The sequence below is a fragment of the Asparagus officinalis genome, chromosome 10 (assembly GCF_001876935.1).
Source record: "Asparagus officinalis chromosome 10, Aspof.V1, whole genome shotgun sequence".
Classification (NCBI taxonomy): Eukaryota; Viridiplantae; Streptophyta; class Magnoliopsida; order Asparagales; family Asparagaceae; genus Asparagus; species Asparagus officinalis.
The window spans coordinates 8,650,861-8,666,639 of record NC_033803.1 but is presented as its reverse complement, the minus strand read 5'-3'; the positions used below and the strand labels follow the sequence as shown (position 1 = coordinate 8,666,639).

Here is a 15,779-nt window from a genome sequence, read left to right as displayed (position 1 = left end):
ATTCCGCCAACCACCATTGGATATGATCGTTGAAGCTCTATTCCATCCATCCTCCAACTAGTTGTTTGTCTATAATAAATAGAAATATACCAACACTAGACAAACAACATTAGTGGTAAATTGTTTGTTAAACATCATCAAAACAAAGAGGCCAACAATAATAAATGTATAATTAAAATTTGTCAATGCAATACACCAACCAAATTAAATGCAAAGGAAATAAATAGAGAAAAAGTTTGGAGAATAGTTAGCCAATAGCGACACGCGATATGTTCACGAGGTTCGGTTCTCCAACTTACGTCCCTGACCACCTCTCCCGATGGTAACTTTATTATCACACCTGGTTTGGAAGACGAAACTTCTTCACAACAATCTCCTCTTGAGATCTTACGATCCACACAAGTGATCTCCTCAAGATCAACCTCACCACACAATCACAATGGAAGAAGAAAAAACTCTCATAACAATCCTATGATATGGATCAAGTGAAGAAACAAGTGAAGCTCAAGGATTTTGGAGTGTGGATGTGAGAAAAGCGAAGGCTTAAACACAATTGAGGATTAAGAATTGAAAGTTTGAGCTTATGAACACTTAGAAACCAAACTTAAGATTTTTCTCTTGTTGAATTCATTACTGAAGTGAAAAGATTAGTGGGGTATATATAGGAACCCCAAACAATAGCCCAAATCCCAAACAAGTACCAAAATCCCAAAAATTTAGCTAGTACAAAAACTAGTCATTACAGTAGATCCGGTCGACCGATGAATCATGTCCGGTCTACCGACTATTTGACCATTGCAGACTCAACAATCCGGAACTGGTTCGGTCGACTGACAATGTTGTTCTAGTCGACCGACGCTCAGTCATCGGTCGATCGTGCAATGTAAATCGGTTGACCAAAGGTGACTATCTGCAGGGTCATGAAACAGCTTCTCTAGTCGGTCGACCAACGAGCAAAGCTCGATCGACCGAAAACATGTACATACAGGAATTTGATATTAGTTGAAAATCTGACTTTGTAAATTCAAAATAAAATATCAAATAAATTCTAAAAATTATGAAACTTTGAAAAATGTTTATAAACATGATTTTGAACGTGTTAGAAAAATAATTTTTGAAAAATCATTTGCCAATTGTAAAAACTACTCATTTTTAAAAAATAGTTAAAAATCATATTTTTATAAATATGTGTGTGTGAACCCAATGAGCTCAAATGTTATCAACTCAATAACATGTCTACATCAAGAACTAGAGAGAAAGAAAAAGATACAAATATCTCATATATATGAATACAATTCTTTGGTCTTGATATTTGCTCATATTTTAATGAAGCTTCTCTTTTGTATTGTGCTCTTGAAAGCTTTGCTTCACCATATTGCCTCCACCTCCATGGATATCATTGTTGTAACTCTTTATTCCATCCAATCCTCTAATATTTGGCACTATCTTGCTTGAAAAAATACGATGTACACAATATCACTCAATCAAGCAATTAGTACTAATAATGATATTTGTAAATCATCATCAAAATAAGAGAACTAATAAATCACACACAAACATAGAGATTTACGTGGTTCGGCAATTGCCTATGTCCACGGGAAGAGGATGGGGAGATTTCACTATATGGAGGAGAAACAACGGTTTACAATCTCTCAAACAATTCTCAAAATAACCCAACCAATGATCTCACACTCCCTCGCAATAATCTCCCTCTTAAAAGTGCTCAAAAGAACCAATTTTCTCTGATTATCTCTTCTCCTAAACCCTAGAAAGACGTGTTTTTATTTATAATAAAACACAATCCAAAACAAGCTAGGAATCAGAAAATGCGTCTACCACACCTGGGTGTTGGCACACACTACACCCCTGACAACGAATTGTAGCACACAGCTTATGTCACACCTGGGTATGGCACGCACTACACCCCTCACAACAAATTGTAACACACAGCTTTTGCCACACCTGGGTGTGGCACGCACTACACCTGTGACTGCTGAATTTTTAGGTTTTCCAACATTTTGAACAATTCAACGCCGTTTTCTACACTGGATACTGTCTACAAAGGGGAAAGGATGAAGCCAATTAGAGTTTATTGTTGATGCACACTGTCAACTTTTACTTTCTCTTCTTTGATATGTAATGTGGACTTTGACTCGAGTTTTTGTATAAAAAAAAATCTGTATGCATCCATTAGCACATCACGGGGAAACCAATAAAGATGATGTGGGTTTTGAGGAATCTCGAATTTAATTGCATTGTTCTATTCATCTTAGACCTTCAAATCATTAAATAGATGAACTAATTTGGATCCTCTCCATAGACATTCCCCATATCAAGGAAGTCCTTTATTGACTTTCTTGACGATGTGTGTATTTAAAAACAGAGGTTTCGCTAGATTTCTTCACTGTAATTAAAGCATTGAAGAAACATGAAATATCCCAACAAAACACACTTCTTACCTCTTCTCCAGCTTTGAACGAGCTGATCCTACCCCATAAGTTGAGACTAGAGAATGGATATGAATGAAAAAGACAAGGAAGAAAAATAGAAGAGTGATGAGATATGATTCATATATATATGAGAGTGGGTGTTGAAAGTGAAAAAAAAAATATGAAGAGAGAATAGTTTTATAATGAGTTTAAAACTCTGAAATGTAAAATGTTAGCGTTTGAAAAATAATGAGTTTAAAACTCTGAAATGTAAAATGTTAGCGTTTGAAAAAGGAGTGAGAGTGCGTGGGTTCTTTTATATATAAATTTCAGTCTTCAACTTTTGTGCTAACACCTCACACGTTGTTTTGATGTCATGCATACATTCTTCCATTTTCAAGAAACAAAACGTCTTAAGCTTCGCTTCACTTTCCAAATTTGGTTGGCAAACTCATCCTCTATGTTTTCATTAACTTAACGCTGTTAATTTTGTTATTATTTGGGTTTTTTGGATGTAGCAACTCCCAAATAATTTCATACTAATTAAATGTCTCTCCCTGTCTTTTTCACCCTCAAGGCTTAGTTTGTGTTTTATTAACATCTAAAATATTGATTTTACTCCTAATGTCAAACAATTATCATCAAGTTTCAATACTTGTGTCCTTTTCTCTCCTCTACTATGTATCTCCCCTTCTCATTTATCTTACTGATGAATTTAAGCTAGATCAGACCATAAATGCCTTGAAACTTAAATAACTTAGGACGTAGAGAACAAAGACAAATTGATATTAATTTTCCAGATTAATTTGAATTTAAATGAGATTAATATTTAAACATAAAACGTGTCAGGAACTTATATCTGAAAAGTCTTTATTTTGTGAAAAGTAATAATCTGCATTATGTAAGAAAAATTTTAATATTTTCTTTCTTGAATGGATAAATTTTGGCGTCCACACATAAAAGAATGGTTTTATCTTTAGAGGATGAGTATGGATCTATTTCATGTCATTTTCATCTAGGCCAACTACCTTGTTATAAGGTTACTAAATGTGCATCAAATGGATATCAACCGTCAGATTGTAGAGAATAAGAGAGGAAACACATGGTGGTGATATATGGCACTAAATGTGCATCAAATGGATATCAATCGTCAGATTATTAGATATTAGGATTTATGCACGCATCCAACTGTTAACATCCGTGTGGTGCACATTAAACGTCCTATGGATCATCTTTACTGGACACTTTCTCCTCTATATCTTGATGTGAGGCTAGTTGAATACTTACAAAGCAGTTCCCAGATCCTCACATGAGAACATAATGCTCTACTATGAGGCCCACAACTCATAAGTCACTAAAAAGCATCACCTAACGCTCATATGAGCTGATATGTATTTTTTTTCATTTGCCTATATCCCTGCAATATTTATCATGTGCTAAATACTGTTGTGCACGGCGGAAGCTTTTCTTGTGCAATCACGAACAATAACTCGAACTAAGTCACAACTAATATGCAAACACAACCACAGCAAGAACAAACAATTTACGTGGTTCGGCAAGTTGCCTACGTCCACGGGCAAGGGGGAGGGAGTTCTTACTATTAGAAATCAGAGAATACAAGTAGAGTTACAAATCTCTCAGATCAAACCCTAAAACAAAGCTCTTGATCTCTTACAACTCTCCCACAATTGGATGTAACAATCCTCTCTCAAAGACTGCTCAAATCCGTCCTTACTTAACCCTAACAAATCAGGTTTAGGGTTATATATAACTCAGAAACGAATCAGGTCAAAAACCGAAGCCCAGCACGGTCGCCCGCGGCGGTCGACCGAATCACAAACCCGAGAGCTAAATCCTTTACAGTCATTCGCGGTCGACCACCATCAACTCCGAATCTCAATAAGTCTGCGTGCACGTTTGCAGTCGACCGCGGCGGTCGACCACCAGTTTGTCTGACTTCTGTCTGGCTGATTCTCTGCTTTTTCCTGTAATTCTTCAATTCTCCACCTCGGCGAATGTTTCCACCAAAACTGAGCCGACACCAAATCATCCAATAGTCCCTCAACAAGTCAGGGAACCAATCTAGAGCTGAAACATAATCTCCCCCTATCTGAATCAACTGATCAAACCGGCTGCATCTGAAAGACTGCCTACGTATCCTCTTGCCCAAGGAATCAAGCCGAACGTAGTTCACCCAAATGGCCTCCAAAGGCCTCAGCACTGAAGGATGTTCAAAAGCTTCAAACAATAACCAAATTTCACTCCTGAAATAACTTTGGTCAACATATCTGTAGGGTTGTCATTTGTGTGGACCTTCTCCAGTATGACGTCTCCACCATCCAAAATGTCCCGTATAAAGTAGAATCTGACGTCGATGTGCTTCGTGCGCGCATGATAGATTTGGTTTTTCGCCAAATAGATAGCCGACATGCTATCAGAATATACCCGAATGGTCTCCTGAGCGATCCCCAAGTCCTCCAATAAACCACGTAATCATAAAGCCTCCTTAATAGCTTCAGTTACTGCCATATACTCTGCCTCCGTAGTAGAGAGAGCCACTGTGGACTGAAGCGTGCATCGCCAACATACAGGTGCACCTGCCAATGTAAAAGCATAACCTGAAGTAAATCGGCGCTTGTCAAGATCTCTAGCATAATCTGAATCCATATATCCAATACAATCCTGCCCATTCTTTTCATCCTTCTGGAATACTAAACCAACATCCACGGTGCCTCGAACATACCGTAGAATCAACTTCACGGCCTCCCAATAACCCTTCCCGGGGTCGTGCATATATCTAGATACCATGCTCACAACCTGTGACAAATCTAACCTCGTACACACCATCGCATACATCAAGCTACCTACTGCACTGACATATGGGACCTTCGACATATAATCTCTGTCCTCAACTGAAACAGGTGACATCAACGCTGAAAGCTTGAAGTGGGGAGCCAATGGTGTGCTAACTGCTTTTGCATTATCGTCAAAGCTGAATTTCTTCAACATCTTCTGCAAGTAGCTCTTCTGTGTAAGTTTCAAGCTCCCTTTCACCCTGTCTCTCTCGATCTCCATACCCAATATCTTCTTTTCCTCTCCAAGATCCTTCATCTCAAACTCGGATGATAGCTCCTCTTTTAGCTTTCGAATAGCCGAAGAATTCCTGGAAGCAATAAGCATATCGTCAACATATAAAAGCAAATATATGTGCTCACCATCATGTAGCTTGTGCATATAAACACATGGGTCATATGGGCTCCTCGTGTACCCTCGGCCAATCATAAAGCCGTCGAATCTCTTATACCACTGTCTTGGTGACTGCTTCAAACCATAAAGAGACTTCTTCAGCTTACAAACCAAATCTTTTTTTCCTGTAGCTTTGAAACCCTGGGGTTGTGTCATGTAGATCTCCTTATCTAAATCACCGTGTAGAAAGGCTGTCTTCACATCCATATGGACCAAATCCAAATCCAACTGTGCCACCAACGCCAATAAAATCCGTAGAATGCTTCACAACGGGTGAAAATACCTCGTTATAATCAATGCGCTCAAGCTGTACATATCCCTTGGCAACCAATCTGGCTTTGAATCTTATGTCCCCAATAGAAGATCCCTCCTTCTTCACATATACTCACTTATAACCAATAGCTTTCTTACCCTTAGGTAGATGTGCAAGTGTCCAAGTGTCGTTCTTCTGAAGAGACCGCATCTCCTCCTCCATAGCTTCCCTCCGCCTAATCGAATCGGGACTAGACTCTGCCTCCCTGAATGTGGCTGGAACCATATCATCAACGACCTCCACTGATAATGCATGTGCGACCATGACATCATTATACCTAGATGGCCGACGAATCTCTCTCCTCGGTCTATCTGCTACAATGAACCTCTGAACATGACCCTGTTCCTGAGTCCCATAGTCCACTGTATCCTCTATCTGCCCGGCTGTCATCTCATCTCCTCCTAATGTCACCTCTGTAGGAGCCTCAATGGATACAGTGTTCTCTGGAGTGGGTGGAGTCATATCATCCTCCACCTACTATGATATCTCTCCTGTCTGGTCTCCCTCTACCTGTTGAGGGGCTCGAGGCCTCATCATGTACGCCTCGTCAAATGTGACATCTCTGCTAATAACTATCTTCTTGTCCTGTGGATCCCATAACTTGAAGCCTTTGACTCCATCTCTAAATCTCACAAAGACTGCTTTCCTCGCTCTCGGATTTAATTTACCATCACTGACATGATAATAAGCTGGACACCCGAATATCCGAAGCGACTCATAGTCACTAGCCACCGAACCAAACCAACGCTCCAAAGGAGTCTTCCCGTCTATCGCAGTGCACGGCAACCTGTTCACGAGATGGCTCGCATAAACTAACGCCTCGGCCCAAAAAGATCTAGGCAATTCACTCTGCGTCATCATACACCGCACCTTCTCTAGCAAGGTACGGTTCAATCTCTCAGCCACCCCGTTCTGTTGCGATGTCTCTCAAACTATAAAGTGTCTTCTAATGCCGTGATCCCGACAAAACTGTAGAAACAGATCATTCTTGTACTCTTTACCGTTATCTGAACGTAGAGTCTTCACCTTTCTACCTGTCGGCAGCTCCACTTTCTTCTTCCACTCCACAAAAATATCCAGGACCTGATGTTTATGTTTCATAGGGTATACCCAATTCCTCCTGGAATAGTCATCAATAAAAGTGATAAAATAGTTAGCCCCACCAAGATATGTGTTCTTGGAAGGACCCCAAACATCTGTGTGAATGTAATCCAATGTACCTCGGGTGTTATGAACAGCGGTGCCAAACTTCACTCTAGTCTTCTTCCCAAGCACACAGTGCTCACACAGCTCCATCTTGCAGGTCTTAGCACCTTTTAATAGCCTCTATTTTGCCAATGACTGTAGGGACTTATCACTTGTGTGTCCAAGTCTCATGTGCCATAAGGTGGTAGTGTCCTCCTCTATAGTGATAGAAGCTGCCAGACCCCCTGTAACTGTCTTGCCCTTCAAGTAGTATAGGTTATTTTCCCTGACTCCTCGCATCACCACCATAGAACCCTTCGTGACCTTCACTGTAGCATCCTCTAAGATCACTCGATATCATGCTGCCTCCAAAGTCCCAAGAGAAATGATGTTCTTCGTCAACTACGGCACGAACCTCACTTTCTTCAATTCCCTCACTATACCATCATGCATCCTAATCCGGACTGAACCAATACCACCAATAGGGCATACGTGGTCATTACCCATAAGCACGACATCCCCTCTTTCTAGCTCCTTAAAGCTAGAAAATCACTCCCTCTTAGGGCAGATGTGATATATAGCTCCCGAATCCATCATCCACTCCGTGGAATCCGCATAGCACTCCCTCTTAGGGCAGATGTGATATATAGCTCCCGAATCCATCATCCACTCCGTGGAATCCGCATAGAAAACCGACGGTAAAGCAGGGCATGAATAGCCTGAAAAATCTGAATTTGAATGCTCACCAATAGCTTTTGCAATATTCACCTCTGAAGCGTGTGCAGTTTTCCCCTTATTCTTCCCAGCTTTTTTTTCACTTTGGGCAGTCAATCTTCCAATGTCCTTCTTCTTTACAATACCAATATTGATTCCTACCAACACTCTTATAGGCACTCCTATTCCTTGATTTTGAGCGGTTGAACTGGCGACGGTTTGGATCTCGGCCTCGAACTGCTAACGCATCTCCCGATGCCTTCTCGGAGGGTTCACCATCACTCTTCCTCAACTCATAGTTCACCAAAGCTGAGGTCACCTCCTTGTAGCTGACTGTAGTTCTTCTATTGATCATAGTGAGAACGAATGTACCATAATCATCTTCGGGCAACGAACACAGAAGTAGCATCGCCTTGTCTTCATCCTCAACTATAATGTCCACATTGGCCATATCTGAAAGTAGCTTAGTGAAGTTGTTGACATGCTCCTGATGGAAACTCCCCTCTTCATCTTGAACTGGTAAAATATCTTCTTCAAGTGAAGCCGATTCTCAATGCTCTTCATAAGATATTTCTCATTGAGTGTTTCCCACATCTTCTTCGTCGACGTCTCGTTCATGACATCGTAAATAAGATCCAGCGTCAAGCATGACCTAATAACACCACAAACTCTACTGTTCATCTTCCTCCAAACATTATCCTTCATCTCTGCGGGTTTCTCTTTTAACTCAAGATTCTCCTCCAAATTCTGTGCATCCAATGCATCCATCACCTGACACCTCCACAATCCAAAATTGATCTTGTCATCGAACTTAGGAACATCAATCTTCGTGTTATTGATGCTCAGACTCTGTATCGCCTTTGTTAGAGACGAACATGATGTGCTTGCATCTCCCATGTTGTCGATCTAGCTCTGATACCAATTGTTGTGTGCGACGGAAGCTTTTCTTGTGCAATCACGAACAATAACTCGAACTAAGTCACAACTAATATGCAAACACAACCACAGCAAGAACAAACAATTTACGTGGTTCGGCAAGTTGCCTACGTCCACGGGGCAAGGGGGAGGGATTTCTTACTATTAGAAATCAGAGAATACAAGTAGAGTTACAAATCTCTCAGATCAAACCCTAAAACAAAGCTCTTGATCTCTCACAACTCTCCCACAATTGGATGCAACAATCCTCTCTCAAAGACTGCTCAAATTCGTCCTTACTTAACCCTAACAAATCAGGTTTAGGGTTATATATAACTCATAAACGAATCGGGTCAAAAACCGAAGCCCAGCCCAGAAATCATCGACGGTCGACTGCGGCGGTCGACCGCGTAGGTCTCGCGGTCGACCGCGGCGGTCGACCGAATCACAAACCCGAGAGCTAAATCACAAACGCGAGAGCTAAATCCTTTACAGTCATTCGTGGTCGACCGCGGCGGTCGACCGCCATCAACTCCGAATCCCAGTAAGTCTGCGTGCACGTTTGCGGTCGATCGCGGCGATCAACCGCCAGTCTGTCTGATTTCTGTCTGGCTGATTCTCTGCTTTTTCCTGTAATTCTTCAAATACAGTATCAAGCAAAAGCACATGTGATGTAATTAAGGGTTCAAAAAAAATCTGTAACTATGGATATATGAGTATCACCAAACACGTATACTTGGTAGAATATGAATACAGATATATAAATCTGAAGCATCTAAATATACATCATTCATGCAATATAATTGTAATTATTTTTACTATTAGATTAATGGATATGAGGTTAGTTTTAATAATTCAAAGATCTAATCTACGAGGATTTTTTTAGATCTGTAATAACACATAGTGATGGACTCTCTTATATCATATGACCCATATAATTTTCAACCTTGTACTCAATTCTAACATTTGTTTGGTCTCCATATATATTTTCTCTTATTTGTCCTGCGTCCAGAGGAAGAGCTAGTAGAAATTTACCCTAGCTAGGTGGGCGAAGATAGACAGGTGCTCTATTACGTATTTCATTAATAAAAATTACTTTATGACAAATTTAGATTTGTGTGCCTTTTCTTTCGAAGATGCTCGTCTTAATTTTTTTTTACAGAAGTTACAACAATCGTCAAATTCATATCACTAACGTATACAAAATTAATAATCTGTGTTTCATTCTCATAAACTTCAGAAGATACATCAAAATATGTCGATCTAAAGCATAATATTTCAGATATCTATAAAGAAAGTTAATCCACATATGAAATTTATCTACTTTAGGCCATATGAAAATACAAGTATATAGAGATGAAGGGGGCCATGAAGGAAAAAAATCAGGCCCATCATCATTATCATTATTCGTGGCCCCACAAACAGCAAATTGCTATCCACATGCTGCCAAATGTGCCATTCTGCTGATGCCACCTGGACTTTTGAGTCCCTTGCAAGTGTTGCTAACTGTTTGCTGCTCATAATGAGAGAGAGAGAGAGAGAGAGAGAGAGAGAGATCCTATCCATAGAATGTGGGAGGAGGAAGTGGACTTTTATTACATGCCTACAGAAAAAACTGCCAGGTATGGCAAGAAAACATGTTGTTTGAACAGCAGCAGTCAAATGTAGTAAACAGTTTAACAAAATCCTGCAGTAATTTTTGGCAAAAGTAAAAAAAAAAAAAAATCATCCAATTCTTTCAAAGAGCTTGGTTCCATGAACAGCAATCAATAGGCAGAGACGTCAGTTGAATTGTAACAAAATTGTCATTATTTCATTTATTTACAAATCATATTTAATTATATCACTTTTTTTTTTAATTTCTACCCTCTTAATAATTTTTCTTCTCTGCTCGGAAGAAAAAGGCAGAAAAAGACAGAGACAGTAAACGACTCTCAAACTTTTTAATAATCCTTTTTTCTCTCATCCTTTGGATTCCTCTCTTCCCACTTTAAAAAAACAAAAAAGGAAAAATTAAAAAAAAAACCCTAATTCAGTAAAAATCTCAGCCCCAAAAGCTCAAAGCTCTCATCTCTTTCTCAGCTTTCTCTCTCTCTCTCGAGCTCCAATGGATCCCAAAGACGCCAACAACAACAGCAACAAGGCCTCGACCTCGTCGGAGCTCCAAATAGTCCCCGCGTCCGACGACCCTCACCGCAAACCCCTAGCCCCGAAGCGGACCTCGAACAAAGATCGCCACACGAAGGTCGACGGCCGAGGCCGGAGGAATCCGGCAATGCCTGCACCTCTGCGACCGCTCGAATCATCCTTTCAATTAACGCGCGAAACTAAGGCACAAATCCGGACGCCGAGACGAATTTCCAGGTGGCTCCTCACCAACGCGGAGCCCGCCAATCGTCGCAGCACCGGGTCGGGCACGATACCGCACTCGGCGGCTAGTCGTCCGTGCCCGGCCCGTACGCCGCGGCGGCAGAAGGGGGCGGGGCCACCACCACTGGCTGTGTCGGTTCGGTCGGGGCGAGGCTCGTCGAATCTAGGGTTATCAGCACGGCTGGAGGATGGGGGGGAGGCTGGGGGGATGAGCTTCACCTCGATGCTCGGGGCAGCACGGGCAGATGCCGGGATGCAGCTTTGGTCTCGCAGGAAGGGCCATCGGGTTTTGAGCCGGCAGGCACTGAAATCAGTTCTATCAGACAGATTTGGCACGGGAGGGTTGGGGAACGCAAATTGCAGCATCCCAGCCAGCAGCAGAATCAGCAGCAGCAGCAGCAGCAGCAAGACCAGGGATCGATGGGGAAGGAGGACTCGCAAGATTCGAGTCAATGATTTGGTGCTTGAATTTGAGATTGTTAGTAGGAAAATTAGAAATCTTTTTTTTTTGGTGTAGATTTGTGGAGAACGGGAGGAATGGTGGATCTGGATGTTGGATCTGGATGTTGAGGTTCTTCTTCTATCTGATGAAATTCTCGGTAAGGCAGTAACTTTTAGCTCAGGGTTAAGTGTGCATAGACCCTTTGTAGTGTCTCGTAGTGCTACTTGTTATCCCCCTTCTTAAATTGGTTATAGTTGTGATTATATGATTTTTGCAGGTGTAGATGGAAGGATAGAGATAATTGGATGGGGGACTATATAGCGTTTTATTCCTTTTCAGGTGTGTAGATATTGTAAGAGTTAAATTTTGTGCAATTTCTAGTTAAATTTTGTTGGCATTGTGATTGGCTTGTTTTCTGAACATTGAAGCTTGTCATTTTCATTTATTTATAATGGTTTGAGTGCTTAATTTTGTCGAATGTTGCCTTTTTTACCGAGGGTTTGCAAAGAAAAGGATATATTTATCTGTGATGCTTTAAGTTCTATGGTTTTACTCAATGTTTTTAGTAGTTTTTAATTATATCGCAGCTAGTAATATGTTCATTGTGTTACGTTGATTAGTTATATTGCTTCTTTTGCTGTGTAACCGAATCAGTATAGATTTTTGAAGGTTTATTCATTTTCTAAACCTGCACTGTGTGATTAACTATTTGAGTTTCTAGCAACTTGGGACGTTTGTTACTCCTTGTAGGCTATAGGTTCATACAACTGCATGTCTACATGTTCTGTTTTTATTTTGTTTGACATAGAAAGGATTTTGATATTATAATTCCATCTGCTTGCAACTTTGCATTAGATTGTTAGAGTGATTTATATCTTAATATTTATAGCAAAATAGTCGTTAACTCGTTTTATTATATCATTGCACCTAGTTGTATTTGGGGTTGTGACCCTAAGTGTTTTCTCTATGATTTGTATAGTTCCGCTGAAATGGACAATGGATTCACATCCAAAACAAGTGTGTAAAGTGTTTGTTTTAACCTGTTGCAAGTGATATTGGTCTGCTGTTTCTCTCAATCACTAGCAATTAAATTAAAGCATGATGATAAAATAGACACACTTAGAAATATTGAAGCATTCCTTCAACTTTGGAATGATCGAAACACATCACCGTAGCTTGACCGACTTTTCTGTACACCATGAAGAAAGTCGTGAGGACAAACCAGTAATGCAGCAGAATTCAAATAACCCAAACGTCAACTTTTTTAGGCTTATAGCCCCGGGTCTTAGATCTTTAAAATTCTCATTGGATCAGTTACATAATGATAAAACTGTATGAAAATATTAAAGATTAATTTGACACGAGTGTACTTTTGATCTGAAAGAAATTCAGACGTGCAGCAAAACATTTGAGACAGCCAGTAGCTTTTGTGCATCAGATCAAAAACTAAAAAAGAATGTATTCTTTGAAGGATGGATCAAATTTGGTTTATACTTGGTTTCAGTGTTATTTAGAGACACTTGCATGTCATTGAGCTCAAAAGTCAACACTTAGTTTTGATCGTGTTCTGACCGTACACCAAGCTGTATTGCCTTTCTTAATTTCGTACGGATTATAACATCGTCATGAACCTCAATTCTTGATCTATTCCACTTTGAAGCTAAGATTCAAGAGGATTCTAGTTGCACATCTTAGTTGGCGTCATCCTCTTGTTGGGAAAAATGAGAAATTTGATGGGTTGTTCTCCTTTCTCTTAAATTAAATTGGATTAATGAAACAAAAAATAATCAAATGATCAAATGAAACTCTTAGCATACACTAGTATTTTTAACGTGAAAACCGCCTCAATTGAAAGTGAAAACAATATGACCTAGTCGAGAAAAATCCCCACTATCAAGATAATGGGTACACAATAAATAAATAAGAAAACAAGAGACTTCTATACACCTGAGAGAGTGATAAAACGCTCAACTCATTTTTCTCATTTTGCACGGGAACTATTTATAGATGCATTTATAGATGCAGCTCTCCACCTACCTTCACATATTTTATAGATGCAGCTTATAGATGCATTTATAGATGCAGCTTTATAAATGCGTTTATAAATGCGTTTATCAAATAATCAAATGCATTTATAGATGCAGCTTCCATGAATTATACAGGAACCCGTAAAAATGGAGATCTACACATAGGATGACTACTAGCTCAGAATTTTTGATTTGTCACCTCTCCGCCTACCTTCACATATTTTCATTGCAATCACATGGGTTTTGACGACTTTGCAAATGTGTATAGTCACATCTCCATAGATAAGAGGGACTTACTACAACACTCTCCCTCTCGACTATTTAGAGTTCGTCTTTGCTAGTTTCAAATGGAGGTTAAAGTTATCCCTCAGAATAGCCTTCATCGTCCTATTGGCGAGATTAATGCGTGTGGTCACATCTTCATAATAGGGGTGACCTTCGACAATTCTCCCCCTCCCGGCTATTTGGAGAGGTCCATATTTGCCAGCTTTAAACATAGATGAAACTTATCCCTAAAAATAGCCTACGTCATCATATCGATAGGATTCTCTCCTAGAGGTGGAGAATTATTGTGGATCGCTCCTATTTATAGAGATGTGACCACACATTTGCGAAGTTGGTAGATTCGTGATTTTGCAATGAAAAAATGTGAGTGCAGCAAGAGAATGTGATAAATCAAGATTTGTGGGCTCGTAATCACATTTTGTGGGTAGCTCACCATTTTATGGGGACCTTTCTAATTTATATTGAAGTTGCATCTATAAATAACCTTTCATCCCATTGTTTGAATGTAGTAGCAAGACTCAAACTATGGAGAGTTTTGAGTATTAGGGAGAGAAAAGAAAGTGCTTATCACCTCTTTTGTGTTCCTTCTCATGTATCGAAGTCCTCTTTTCGTTCCTACTTATTTTGACTATGTTACACTGGTGCTGGTATGAGACGACAAACATGTAAAGGGTAGGATACAATGAGGGAGATAGCTATATATACATATTGAAGTTAATAATTTTACTTCGGATTGATTTTGTTTTTTCAATGACATGTTATGAAAACTAACATTCTTATAATATTTTTATATCTCATTTATTAAGTAGATTATAAATTGGAAAAGTGCTCATTTATTAACTACATGTTTGAATGATCCTTTAAAACCATACTTCTAAACTGGGTATGGACTGAGATGAATCCATATGCGTCCATCAAGTTGCAGGAAGTGGACGTGACGCATAAGATGCATGTCTAAGTAGTGTATGACGAGTGTTTTAAATTAAGACGTGTTATATAATTGGGTGCGCACCTGAATAAATGTATACATATTCAAGGATTGCCCAAGGAGTATCGGAATCAGACAAGTGTCGGACATGGGTACGGGAGTCTGGACAAAGTGTCGGGTTGTTAGTGTACCTCTAGCAAGTGCTTCAAACTCTGTGTACACATTATTTTGATAGTAGAGATTTTATGCACTATGTTCACTGAAGAGCTTTCCACATTAAACAAGTTTCTACTGTTTTTTGGCACTTTGGTTTTGAGAAATAAGCTTGTGAATCCGTAACATACCAGTTTTTCGTACACCATTTGAATGAACATCAAAATTTTAAAGAATTCTGACTAATAGAGAACGATAATTTTTCAGCCGGCAATGGTACTGTGGAATATTATGCATGCTAAACAGATAAGTGATGACTGATAAGCTTGAAAATGTTTCTAAATACACATTGTTGGGAAACCACCTATGGGCTTGAGCATAGTTTTAGTGATTTGTGAGCTTTGAATGCTTTTTTCTTTTGTCTGGGTTGTGATTGGGGATGGAAATTGATTGAATAATTAGCAAATAGTTTGTTAATTGTTAGTCTAATCAGTTGTGTATACGTTATCCGTCAGTTCATTTTAGTAATCAAATAACTTTTAGTATTCGATTTACAATTATTAAAGAGTTCAATTTAATTAGCTGTATATTCAATTCAATTGATTACTAACTATATGGTTATATATTGCATTTTAGTGTTTGAGTGTGAATTTTTGGAAGATATGAAAAGATTTTGTCCATGTATGAATAAGTATAATAATATTTATATCTGTGTGTGCGTGTGTGTGTGTGTGGGGGGGGGGGGGGGGGGGGGGGGAGGGGGAGGGGGGGG

The 15,779-nt window shown here is 39.6% G+C and overlaps 1 long non-coding RNA gene across 1 annotated transcript; it reads left to right on the top strand.

Annotated features, from left to right (window-relative positions):
* LOC109826379 lies at positions 11,534–12,139 on the top strand. Its single transcript, XR_002243290.1, has 2 exons — positions 11,534–11,771; positions 11,892–12,139. It is a non-coding gene; the product is annotated as an uncharacterized LOC109826379 (long non-coding RNA).